The following is a 12,254-nucleotide window of genomic DNA, read 5'->3' on the forward strand; positions in this document are numbered from 1 at the left end:
AAGACTTAGGTAGATGTTCCCAAATGATATGAAACTGAATCCATTCCGAGTTGGCACCACCAGAAGTAATTTCAGAGCTGTGCATAAATGTGCCATACTACAACAGTTCATACTTTGCTGAAGAAAATATGCTGTGGGAAACCATAATTCAATACACAAATAGAAATCCAATACTACAATATTTGTTTAGTATGCACTCTAATTTTGAGGAAGTTCATTTTTATGTAGACTTCACAGCAAAATGCTGAAAGTTATATAACCGAAATGCTGAATATCACAAATGTTACAGTAGCTCTAGTGAACAAAACCACTCTCAGATGGCATTTCCTGCTGTTAGAACAGCTGAATATACTTAGTCTTAGACTTCATACCTTCCAGGAGACAAAGCTAAAAAAAATAGCAGCATCAGGCATATCACATTCCCATCTTGCATGTCAACTGCCAATTTTTCCTTATAAATACAAGTAGTCCAATACTGAGAAGTGGACCAGATCATGTTAGGTTTGTCAGAACGGCTACTCACAGAAATGTGAAGAGGCCACATGTATTTCTGAAGTGCAGCACGAGCTTCAGCTTTACTAAAGATTTCTCTTATGACTTGAATGTGAGTTGACACAGTGGTAGCAGTTGACATGTAACTGTATTTTACAGATCGTAAGATCACAGCAACAAAACCATGATACCACCAAAAGAATACAAAACTAAGATTCGACTTTCACCGAGTCCTCCCATTCCCTTAAGGATAAAAAAATAATCTATTTAATCAATGTGTTGGCAAACAGACTGAAAGAATGTCAACTTATTCCACAAGAACAATTTTTTTGTTGTTAATAAAAACATGAGAGCAATCCTTTTTGGCAGCCTGAAGTTCATCTGATGATATACTCAAGTGGAAAAAAAAGAAGTGCATTATTCCCCTGTGTGTGATAAGGTGACCATATAAATACCTGCTGCCCATGTAACTCATCTGTGTAAGTGATTTGACATATAATAAAGCCATAGTCATTATCTTGCTTGCATATTTTTCCATACAGCTGCTGAATAGAAAGACCATCCAATCTGTGTTAAAAATAGTATCTTCATAGGTCTCCTCAAGCTTATTTGAGCTATATGTCCTCTTAACAAACAGCATTTGCTTTCACACCAAACTAAAACAAAAGCATTTTCTCCTACATAAAAAAAAAATAAAAGACTGGATATGCTAGGCAGAAACAAACCACTGGTTCAATCTAATTTTTTAGCTTTTCATAGTTTAAGCTTCATCACACACACAAAAAAAAAGCATAAGAGTGGCATTTAAGTCAATAAGCTAGTAAGACAATTCCAACTATAAGCATTTATCGGTCAGGTGTTAGTACAGCAACCCTCAACTATGAGCAAAAAGATCGCAGTCGTTGCTGAGGCAGACAATTATCTCAAATAAGAAGAGAATTCCTACATTCCTTCTGAAAATTTAAAGAAGAAAGGTTCTGTTTGGTACAGAAATGCTAATCAGATTTGCAGTTGCCAAAAGAAGTCAAAGCTTGGCAGCCATCTCTGTTAAATAGACAGTAGGTATCCAGAAAACAGAGGAGAACGTTTTCAGTTAAAAGAGTTTCTTTCAGAACTAACAATCACATTTAAATTGCACCAATCAATAGGATTTTCTTCTCCATTGACTAGATAGAAAGTTAGGGAACAATATAAAAAGAGCATTAAGAAATCCATTCGTAGGGAGAGAAACAGCTTTTGCATTTGATAAAAAGTAGTTAGAAGGCTTAATCATGCAGATTGGTTAAAAGAAAAATAACACAACAATCAGGCAATAAACCTTTAAAAAAACAAGTAGTGCTCATGTCACCCAAGTCTGTGGGGTTTTTTTGGTGATTTTTTTTTTCTTAATCTAATCATGCTTTCTTATTTTCCTTTTTTAGCAGTGCCTACTCTTGATGGCGTATTTCATTAGCTAGGACTAAGGAAATAGAAAAATGGAGTATCAGAGGATTATTTGGCTTAACCAAAACCAGCACAGCTCTTCTACACAGGCCAGTACTTGAGTACTACTTGTCTGCCACATCTTACATGGACGGAAACCAGTTAACAGCATTAGCAGTTTTAAGTATCTCATGTTCCAGTCAGAAAAATCCCCATTAATACCCTGATCCTGAACAGTTTTCTGAAGGTATTCTGCAATTCAGAGTTGCATAGGCAGTAGGTTGTACAGAACCATTGTCATTCTTGGTTCCCAAAACAGCATTAAGATTTAATATACTGCTACAAAGAGCCCCTCTTACATAATTTGTTTGTATATAAAATCAAGGAAATGTGAACACACAATTTGACAGAAATATTGCCACCAGTTTTGCAGATGGAAAAAAGCTGAAGCAAGAAATCTGTTGCCTTACACCCTCCCCTCCAGCTGACACAGCATTGGGCATCATGGTAAATGTTTTCTTTGTACATAAATTAAAAAGCAATTCTAAAGTCTTTAATTACCATCTTTTGCAACACTGTAAAGTCTTCCTTCATTTCACAATTTCAGTTTTCACATTGTAAAAAGCAATTGACATTTTACTTCCAGTACTGCAGAAGCATAGGAGAACCCTGCACTGCACAGATTATTTCAGTGTTGTTATCAAACCGTAACTCATCACAGACCTTCCAGCCTCCCGTGTGTAACCATAATGATTTTGCCTAGATTACCCTGCCTCAACTTGCTTACAAATGCAGAATACCTGATGTTGGGTAGGAAGACTGGTTAACATCAAGCCTTCATTTAGTTAGGCTTCTACAATTGTACTGAAAAGGTTTCAAATGGTTCAAGGAGAACTCTAAGTATTACTGACAATTATCTGAACACTAAAGAGGGAGAACACAACATAAGCATTCTTCTTCCTTCTAGTACAAGGCAAGGTTTATAACTTCTGCTTCAAAAACTATGGGACTAAAGTGAACTAACAAGTGAACTAATCCTCCCTTCTATTCAACAGTCACTAACCAGATACCAGAAAGTTAACTATTTAAGCACGGGATGAACTTTATCATAAAAAGACTATGTAATTCCATTACAACGGTGAAAACTTTAGAGAAAAACATTTACAATTAGAGAAAAGCGCACATGAAGGCTGGGGACACTGAAGTGGAATCAGAGAGACTAAACAAAGAATACATCTATCCATCACCCTGTGCTCTGCCCGATTTACATATATATAGCTTTTAAAATATCACTGCTTCTTTTTAAGCTGCAAGTGCCTCCAGGGAGGGAGGTTACCAACCCTATGAATCTGCACAGAACTCCCATTATTAAGGTATAAAATATTATGAAGAATAAGGATTCTTTTAAGATGACTATTACTACATACATACTCCTGGCCAACATAAAAGCTGTATCCCTGTATGGCAGCTCCATTTTCCAAGAAGGGTTCTTAATGAGAACATCTCAAGCATGTACATGCACATCCCCTCCGAACAGCTTTTAGACTCTCTGGTCAGTGTGAGGAGTTGTCGGGGGCCAAATTCTCAGGTGATCCCACCCCATGCCAGGTTGCTCTCCTTAGCAGCATCTTGTTTTCAGGAGACTCTAACACCTGCCCTCACTGGAGTTAACACTGGAAAGATCTGAATTTTTTCTCCACAGAGGGGACACTCAGAATAAAGCTTACATCAGCTACAGGACAAACCTGCAGGAAGCCAGGCTCATGAATTCTAGAAGCCATGGAATACCTGCTTTGTACTGAAAATGGTCACTACTTTAAACGCTAGTTTTAGACACCAAAACTCAGGAAAATGAAGACTTGCCCAGAAGTTCATGAATTCACATGGCTGTGCAACAAAAAGGAAGAAAGAGTGGTTCACAAAAATACAGTGAAGGTTATATGAAAAACAGCTGTGCATACGAAGGTGGTAGGGTAATTTGGTTTTAACTGATAGGTAGTTTAGCTTCACATGAATTTGAAATTAAACACAGCTATGTCTATTTTAAAGCTGTGAACCAACTGAGAAACTGGCAACCATATATCAAAGTGTGAACTACCTTTAATTTAAAGCCAGACAAAGTTTGTAACTTTAAGGTCCTGCACAATTAAGAGAAATCAGTAGTGAACGGGAAAAAAACCCCAGTAATAGTTCCGCACATTTACAGGAGCTAAGCAAACCCAAAAAACCAAAGTCTAGCTATAAACAGTGAATGACTATCAGACTTGTTTGCCTGCCTTCTCTGGTGGAACTTGAGCAACTACTGGTAATATGCTCAAGAATTTGCACAGAATTCTCTTATTTCAGAGGACCTCAAGCAAACTATTCACTTCACTACAAACTGACTGCACCTCAGTAGTCAATGTAAGATATCAAAGTTCACCAACAGTAACTCCACCCAAGACTTTTGTCTTAGTCACATACTAGAAGTGACCTCTTTGCACATGGCAATTTAAAAGTGCCCCACGATGCCCTTAATAAGCTCTTTCTATTTGGACATCAGCATGTAAGCAGAAGCTTTCACCTAACTTTTAAAGGGGAACATCTTTGCATTGTAACTATACCTCAAGTAAACCAAAATTTTTTACTTAACTTACAACCGTTCATTAGTTGCATGGTCATAACTAAATGCAATATGCAGATTAATATGAGAGGCAGAGTGTCTGTCACAGCAGGTGAAAGTTTTTAAAAACTTTGTAGTGAAGTTCAGAGTCAGTAATTATTTTGTCTCTAATATATAAACCACTGTTTTGATTAGTTAATTCCTAAATATAAAAAGCAAACTCTTCAATATACAGTTTCAGATTTAGCTGTGTGGCTCTCAATTTACCAAGAAAACTGCTCACACATTTCCGTATCAGATACAACAAACCAGCAACTTGGCATTTGATCCTACGTCAAAAATACAGCGAGATGCTGGCCCAGGTTGCCCAGAGAAGCTGGGGATGCCCCATCCCTGGAAGTGTTCAGGTTCAAGGCCAGGCTGGATGGGGCTTGGAGCAACCCGGTCTCATGTAAGGTGTCCCTGCCCATGGCAGGGGGGGTTGGAATTAGATGGTCTTTAAACTTCCCTTCCAACCCAAACCATGAAAAATGACTTAAAAATAACAAAAACATAATTTCTCTAGTAACAATATAGCTTTTGCTCGAAATTTATGTAGTTCATGTGAGGGGTTTAATTTATGTAACATTTTAAAATTTGGAGCAGTTGGGTCAAGTCATTCCTCTCAAATTGTCTCCACTCAGTATGTGAGTTCAAGTACTTTTATGACATCTCCAGCCACAAGTCTGGAAAGCTGTCAGGAGGAATGCATAATAAAATCCCTTATAATTCACATTAACATTTACGCATCAAAATAAAGCCTAGAATATTTCACATATAAAACATGAACATTTATCAAGGTTCAAACCCAAACAGAAGCAAGTACCAAAACACGCAATACTTGATAACTTCAAATCCCCCATGAGCTCTTCTCAAAACAAGATAATTCATCAAAAAGTTAGGCTTAAGATAAAGATTTGATTCAGGTGGAAAATACAGCATTTTGTAAAGAAAGCTTCCTTGGTGGAAAAAAGGTCAAAATATGATACTATGAATCACTTATTTTATACAACAAATAGCCTAAGATGCTGTTTATGTATTTTTTGAACATGCGAATTGTTTATTTTTAATTGCTTACTAGCATCAAAATGAAATTGAAAACAGGCCAGGATGCCTCAGGCTACCAGTGGCTCATTGCCAAGGGTATGTACCAGTGACAGTTTTAATAAGACTATCTATCTATACATGTTACATGCATAAGAGCTCTACCTTAATATTAAAAAAGGCTTTGCTGATGCACTTTAGCATTCAGTAGTACAGTAAGCATTTGAACTACTTGTTTATGAAATACAGTAATCACTTAGCTTTTTAGAAGTTGTTTTAGAGTTGTGTTAAGCTTTCAATGACTACTCGCATACTGAACTACATACCCTCAACTTCCAACATAACCTTCAATGTAATTTAGTTCTATAGAGTAAAACAGAAATGCAGTAATAAATAGTTACAAACAAAAAGGTCAAATTACTCTTCTATATTAATATATTAATTTGTTAAAATTTCCTCTGAATAATACAGAGCAAATCCAGGGATCATCTAAATGCCATAATTATTGTTACACAACTCTGGAAGAAGGCAGACACCAGGAGCTACAAGGTAGACAACAGAACTAACTGGGGACGAAGAAAGATGTGAGTGTATTTCTGCAGTGGGGAAACAGCAAAACACACATCAGTTGGCAGGAGCAGGAAGGCTGGAACGCACCACAGTAAAACTGCCTACTTGAAAACATGTGCAGAAGGAAACAACGAGGTGCAGGTGATGAGTCTGACAGTGCAACAGGCTTTGGTGGCAGTAACATGAATTGAGACCACCACACAATTCTTTTGCCCCTAATATATGGGCAGGAACAAAAGGCTGCTGGTGACAACGGTTTCTTCAAAGTCAATGCAGACTATGTATAAATTGCATTGAGATCAAAGGGAAATAAATTATTAGGAAAACAGTGGCATAGGTGGTGACAATAGAGCAACATCAGTTACTGAAAATCAGTTAAAATGAGACAAATTAACATTAAAAGGCTTCCTTACTCTCTGCTCATGATGTTGTCTGAAGTTCATTAAGCTACTATTAAGTGTTACAATGCTACACACATTAACAGGATTACAGAAAATAAACAAAGTAATTGACAGAATGTCCTACTCAAAAGCCAGCTGCAGAGCTAGTTGCTAGAAAAAAGCTGAGACAGACAGCCAAACCACAGATTCATCAACAGAAGAGCCAGAAAAGTTTTTGTCTACAAATAAACACAGCATCCCACGGTGTACAAAGTTGAGCTTTCACATAAGAGTATCTTCTGTGACCTCTGTGTAGCACAGACCTTTTAATTTTAGCTTGTTTTTTTAAAAGCCCCCCAGTAACTTACATTGACTGATTATCTGTCAGAACATTTTGTCTAACATTAGAAGATACTGGTATTTCTTTTGGCAACTGTTATAACATGATTTAATCACTAGAACCATTTTGTCTGATATGAAACTAATTTTTCTCGCTTTGATTCTGCAGACTGTTTCCTCCCTAAGGATAATGAAGTTCTTTGGTATATGACTTTTGCTCTCATACTCAGCAAAAGCACCCACCCAGTCATCTTCTCCTCCAGTTTTTCTAACAGCTTTCCTAAGGTGTGGTCACTGAAACTTTATGTATATATTCTGGTACTGACTGCTCCGAAACCAAATAAAAAGATATGCTTCATCCTCCTACTTTTGCTCATGCACATAAGCCATTTTGGTAGAGCAGTTGCAGCTAGCACTTAAGTTGGTTATTAGCAAGCTGTTTTCCGAATGCATCCTCTACTCCTGCCTCAGCAGTTTTTGTAGCTCAGCAAATAGCTGCACCTTATCCAGCAGTACATTATACCATGCTAAGTACAGCAATAAATGACTATGCTAGAGCAGTGTGACAGCCTCTAGAGCTTAAGATGCATCATTGGGCAGAAAAAGAAAAGCCTCTAGTCTCCGCTCCACCATGGCCATTTTCTGTCATAACCTCTTCTAGTAACAACAACTAATCCTTTGCCAGTTCAGCGTGAGCCCTGCAGCTTTAGTCCAAGCAGGATCAGTCTGTCTTAGCAGCTACACGCATTCTTCGACAAAAAGTTAACTCCTGTTACTTAGTAAGAGAAAATGTTAAATGCAAAGTAACATTCACACTTTGAAGGAACGTCTGGCAGGAAGGATTTACAGTAGGCAAAATCTGAGAGGCATAACTGAAACCAAACCTTTTCTATATCTAGGTATCTAGGGTGACAACACCATTCTCCCTTCAGATAATTTTCAATTCAAAAATCTTTTTTGAATCACTAGCTGTGGGAAAAGTACTTTGGGGGCAGGGGAGGAATTGGAGAAAACTGGGACCTAACAGAAGCATAGCGTTACAGAAAACTTTTTAGGGTAAAATACAGCTATCGCTTTCAGGGTGGTTGGCATGCACAGAACCTACTTTACCACAGCTCCCTCGTCAACACACCCTGCCAGCTCAGCACCTGCTGATGGGAGTAACAGAGGGTGGAATGGAGACCCCACAGCCAGGATCTGTTGTACTCCCCACAGGAATGGGAACTTGATGGCACCACACAGCTGATAAGCTGTATAGTATTTGTCACATGAAGGATATATAAGATGTCTACTGCTGAGCTGACCATTGTGGCAAAACTACTTTCCTCAGATGCAATAATCTCAGTGTAATACTAACGCACACCTCCATCTCAAAGTTACCTGCCTCCAAGGTACTACTGCACCTCACTGGCCATGTGTTACCAGTTAGTAACAGCAATATGTATGACTAGAGTCATTCAAACTCCACCTAAATATAAAGAAAATGGACTAGTCCTGGACTGGAATAAGTTCAAAGATAGTGAATTGTTGTCTAGACTCCCAAATTACTACAAATTGACTCAGTGTTTCTCTCCAGCTGTTATGAAGGGACTTTAATTGAGGGAGTCAGCCTTGGGAAGGACGGGAAACAATGGATGGCAAGAAGAACATTGTCTTAAGTTATGCAGAAAGAAGTCCCCACCTGAGGATGTTCTGGCTGCAAGAGCAGACAAGTTGATAAAGTGTTGCAATCGACAGAAAGCTGGTTGAAAGTAGGTAATTGTGATAGTGGGAGCCCACAACCTCCAGTTCAAAGACAGAGACCCCCCCCCCCGCCCCCCCCCCCAAAAAAAAAAGAGAAAAAAAAAAGGGAAAACCGCTGCTTGGAGAGCATGTGTAGTTAGTGAAAAACTTCAGCAGCGCTATCTGAGCGTGTGTACTAATTTACACTGGAAATGAGAAACTTGTAACCCATCCTGTGTATGATAATGGAGTATGCAATGTATTATAAAGTATAAAAGTATACAAACGAGGGGAGATGTTAGGGAAGAGTCCATCGTAACTTCTGGGATCAGTTGACAGGCTGAACCCGTCTTCTCCCCCACAGGGATGCCTATTGGGCAAGAACTTTATGACTAACTCATGCTAACTGTTATTAAGTGTTGTTTTAAACTTGTTTTGCAGTCAGTATATTATAACCAGCAATCTTCAAACCTTACTGTCACAAATATGTATTTTGTATAATAAAAATCTTCAGCTGAAGTACATTTTGTATAAGTTTGTGGAGATATTTGAGTAGCTGTTTTAAGTGATTTAACCCAGCGGCAAATAGGTTGGTCTAATCACCCTCCAATACAGTGGGCTCCCAAAATGCTGGTAGCAGACAGGCTGGTTCTCGTCTTTCTTGGGAAACCGACAGGCTGATCAAATATAAAGGGTTCAAGGAAGCCCCCCTTCTTAACACGACACTAGCTTTCCAGACTAAGTATTTAGTCATAAATTAACTCTGTTATGATACACTACAGGCAACCCATTTTGTCTAAAAGAAGTGAAAAAATAAGACAAGTTTTAGATTGTTGGCATTTCAAGTGTCAAATGATTCGTAATGAGAAAGTTTGTTATTCTGCATTGATCTTGACTATTTCACATTTACATAATTCTAATGCCCAAAGATGCCAGAGAAACTGCAGATGTAAGGCTGTTCAGGAATTACAGCACTTAGGAATTCAGATGAACACACCCAGGCATTCATTATACCAATCTAGCAAAAGTTGCCATGCCTACACTAGGAACAGCCAAAACACTGTTAAAGGAGTCCGAGTTGCTTGTCTACAGCCTAGTACTCTAAAGTAACTCTACGCACCTCAAGTTAACATCCTGGCACCTTTAAATAAGTCATGCCAGTTCAGGAGCTCCTTCATACGTAGTTCTCGAACATTGCTAGTGTGGGAACAGCAAGTCATAGGAGACTGACAAATAGCTCCAGACAAAAGACACCTTTTGCCATTCAGCTCATATTTAGAAAGTCAGCTTGTCCACTTTCTATGTGACAGTGAAGCAAAGAACACATTTAAACATTATGCTGAATATTACTTTAAAATTGAAACATTATGAATATAAACTTGTTTGGATGAATTAATTTAATACATACTTATGTGTTTGCCTACAAGCCATTCTTGGACTGCATGTCTTAACAAGGAAGACTTCTAAGGGTACACTGGTATGATTGTTAAGAGAAGTACTTATTCAGCTTTTAAGATCATACGGCTTCCTTCAACTCAAACTTATGTTTTTCTAAACATTCACATGAATTTCTTACTGAAGCAATCACATGTTACTGACATCCATCCTGCTCAAGTATAAAGTTTACTGACCCAATGCTTTAGAACTTTATTATGTAGCTTATATGTCATGAGTCCTTTAAATTTAACTCCAGATTTAAATTTCAGTCTTTAGTATTTTTAAAGTCTCCTAGATTTTTAAGTTTTACTCTAGATTTAAGTTTTCACTCCTACTTCACCTAGCCATATCAGTTAAATCTGAATAGTCATTACAGGCTTTTGGATAGCAGACTGGTAAAACAGTGCTGTATCAAACAAAGCACATGCTGATTTCTTCCATGTATACATGCTGCTATCAGTCTGCTATGGTGATCGTCCATTCAAAGCAGAACACAGCTCTAGCAGTGTTAAAAAGACTCAGCGGAGCACAGATCAGTCTTCAGAAACACAGAAGCAATGTCTTACCTGCACATTCCTCCTGATGTGCACATCTGCCTCCAGCTACACATGTTCACTGACCACAGAATGCCTTTATCCTGCATATTCCTCAGAGCAAGGACACCAGCTACACAGTCATACGAAACTTCCCACCCAGTGGGACGGGCAAAGACAATCAGCTTCTATAAATATGGAACTTTCCTTAAAAATCAAGCAGCTATGGGTTCAATACCATCTGCCCTCCTCTGTCAACAACCAAGAACTAGGCTTTGGAGAGACCTAAGCAAACCTAAGCCTATCACATTTTGTAGAATAGTACTCCTGGAGAGCATTTTTCATTCACTTTGAGTTATGGCTTAATACCTTAATACCATTCACTTGGAGTTAAGGCTTAATACTGTTCCTGTTTGTGATGCTCAAACATGCAGGTCATTTTACATCTGCCATTTTTTAAGAAAGTCATCAAGCAGGAGCATTGTCAGGGAAAGGATGACTTCCGAAGTGGTAGCTTCAGTAAGATTTTGCCCCAAAACAGATGCAGAAATCATTGAACAGTATTCTACTGAGGTCTCAGCCAAAGTAATCAATTCAACATCGAGGAACTTTCATAAAGCAAGGCAAGAACCTTTAGTTCTGGGGTTGAAAAAATGAACAATGACATAGAATACTACAAAGAAGGGATTAAGCCCGACTTTGAGAATTCCAAATTTTTGTATTCCAAAGGACATCAAATATGGTTTCGTAACTTCCTGTAACAAAATTAACCCAATTGAACATACCTGAATTTGTTGTAGGTATTTTTCCAAATACTCGGGTTAATCCATTCAAAATTGTTGCCAAATTATGAAAGCTGAAGCTGTGTTTATGCAGCAGCAGAACTGAACCAAACTGGAGAGCGGAGAACTAAGGATAATCAGCTTTTTCAGTGAACCACTATTGTTTTCATTTATATTAATCAAAATTAATTTTTTAAAAATATATTTGCTATACCAGTTTGAAAGAACATGATATATTTTCAGGATGGCTTTGCAGTATCTACCCTGTTTTGATATTCTCCAGGGAATAGCCATTACCACAGATTTATAAAGTTCTACTCAGGAAGGAAACCATTGACAAAACATAAATATCTGAACTCCCACTTCAAGAAAACTGTTCTGTTTTGAAGACTGCTGTCAATTGCTTTAATACTGCCCAAAGTGTCAAGAAGCCCTTCTAAAACAGGTCAATATTCACAACCACCATACATCTAAATAAAACTTATGAAGTCAAAAGAATACCCCCCCCCCCCCGCCCCCGCCAATTCTCAAAAGCAAAAAGCACGCTGTGGTATTAATGCAAATGGCTAGTTAAGTATCATTGAAGGATGATGCACCTAATTAATTACTGATCTAAGAACACTAATTTGCAAAACTCTGATTGGCATGCATAATCCACAATGCAAGGTCTAGGTAGCTAGTTTTAAGCTATTTAAATGAGTTATTTTAACTCAAGCATTCTCTTGTAACTTCAGCCTTACAGTGCCACTGCCCACCCTCCCCTGAGGTGCAGTAGTTCTTCTGTCCCTCTGGTTTATAGATGTCTAAATTATTTGCTCCCTATCCTCACACACAGACACTTCACTTAAATTCATGCTATTTTTCACAGGAAAAAACATTGCCAATTGTATAA

General features: G+C 38.1%; 1 protein-coding gene across 5 annotated transcripts in view; it reads right to left on the minus strand.

The window, feature by feature from the left end:
- The window catches only part of MAEA (macrophage erythroblast attacher, E3 ubiquitin ligase), a 54,325-nt gene that overhangs the window by 17,120 nt on the left and 24,951 nt on the right, over nucleotides 1-12,254 (minus strand). The window lies entirely within an intron of this gene.

Source organism: Falco rusticolus, chromosome 1 (assembly GCF_015220075.1).
Source record: "Falco rusticolus isolate bFalRus1 chromosome 1, bFalRus1.pri, whole genome shotgun sequence".
NCBI lineage: Eukaryota > Metazoa > Chordata > Aves > Falconiformes > Falconidae > Falco > Falco rusticolus.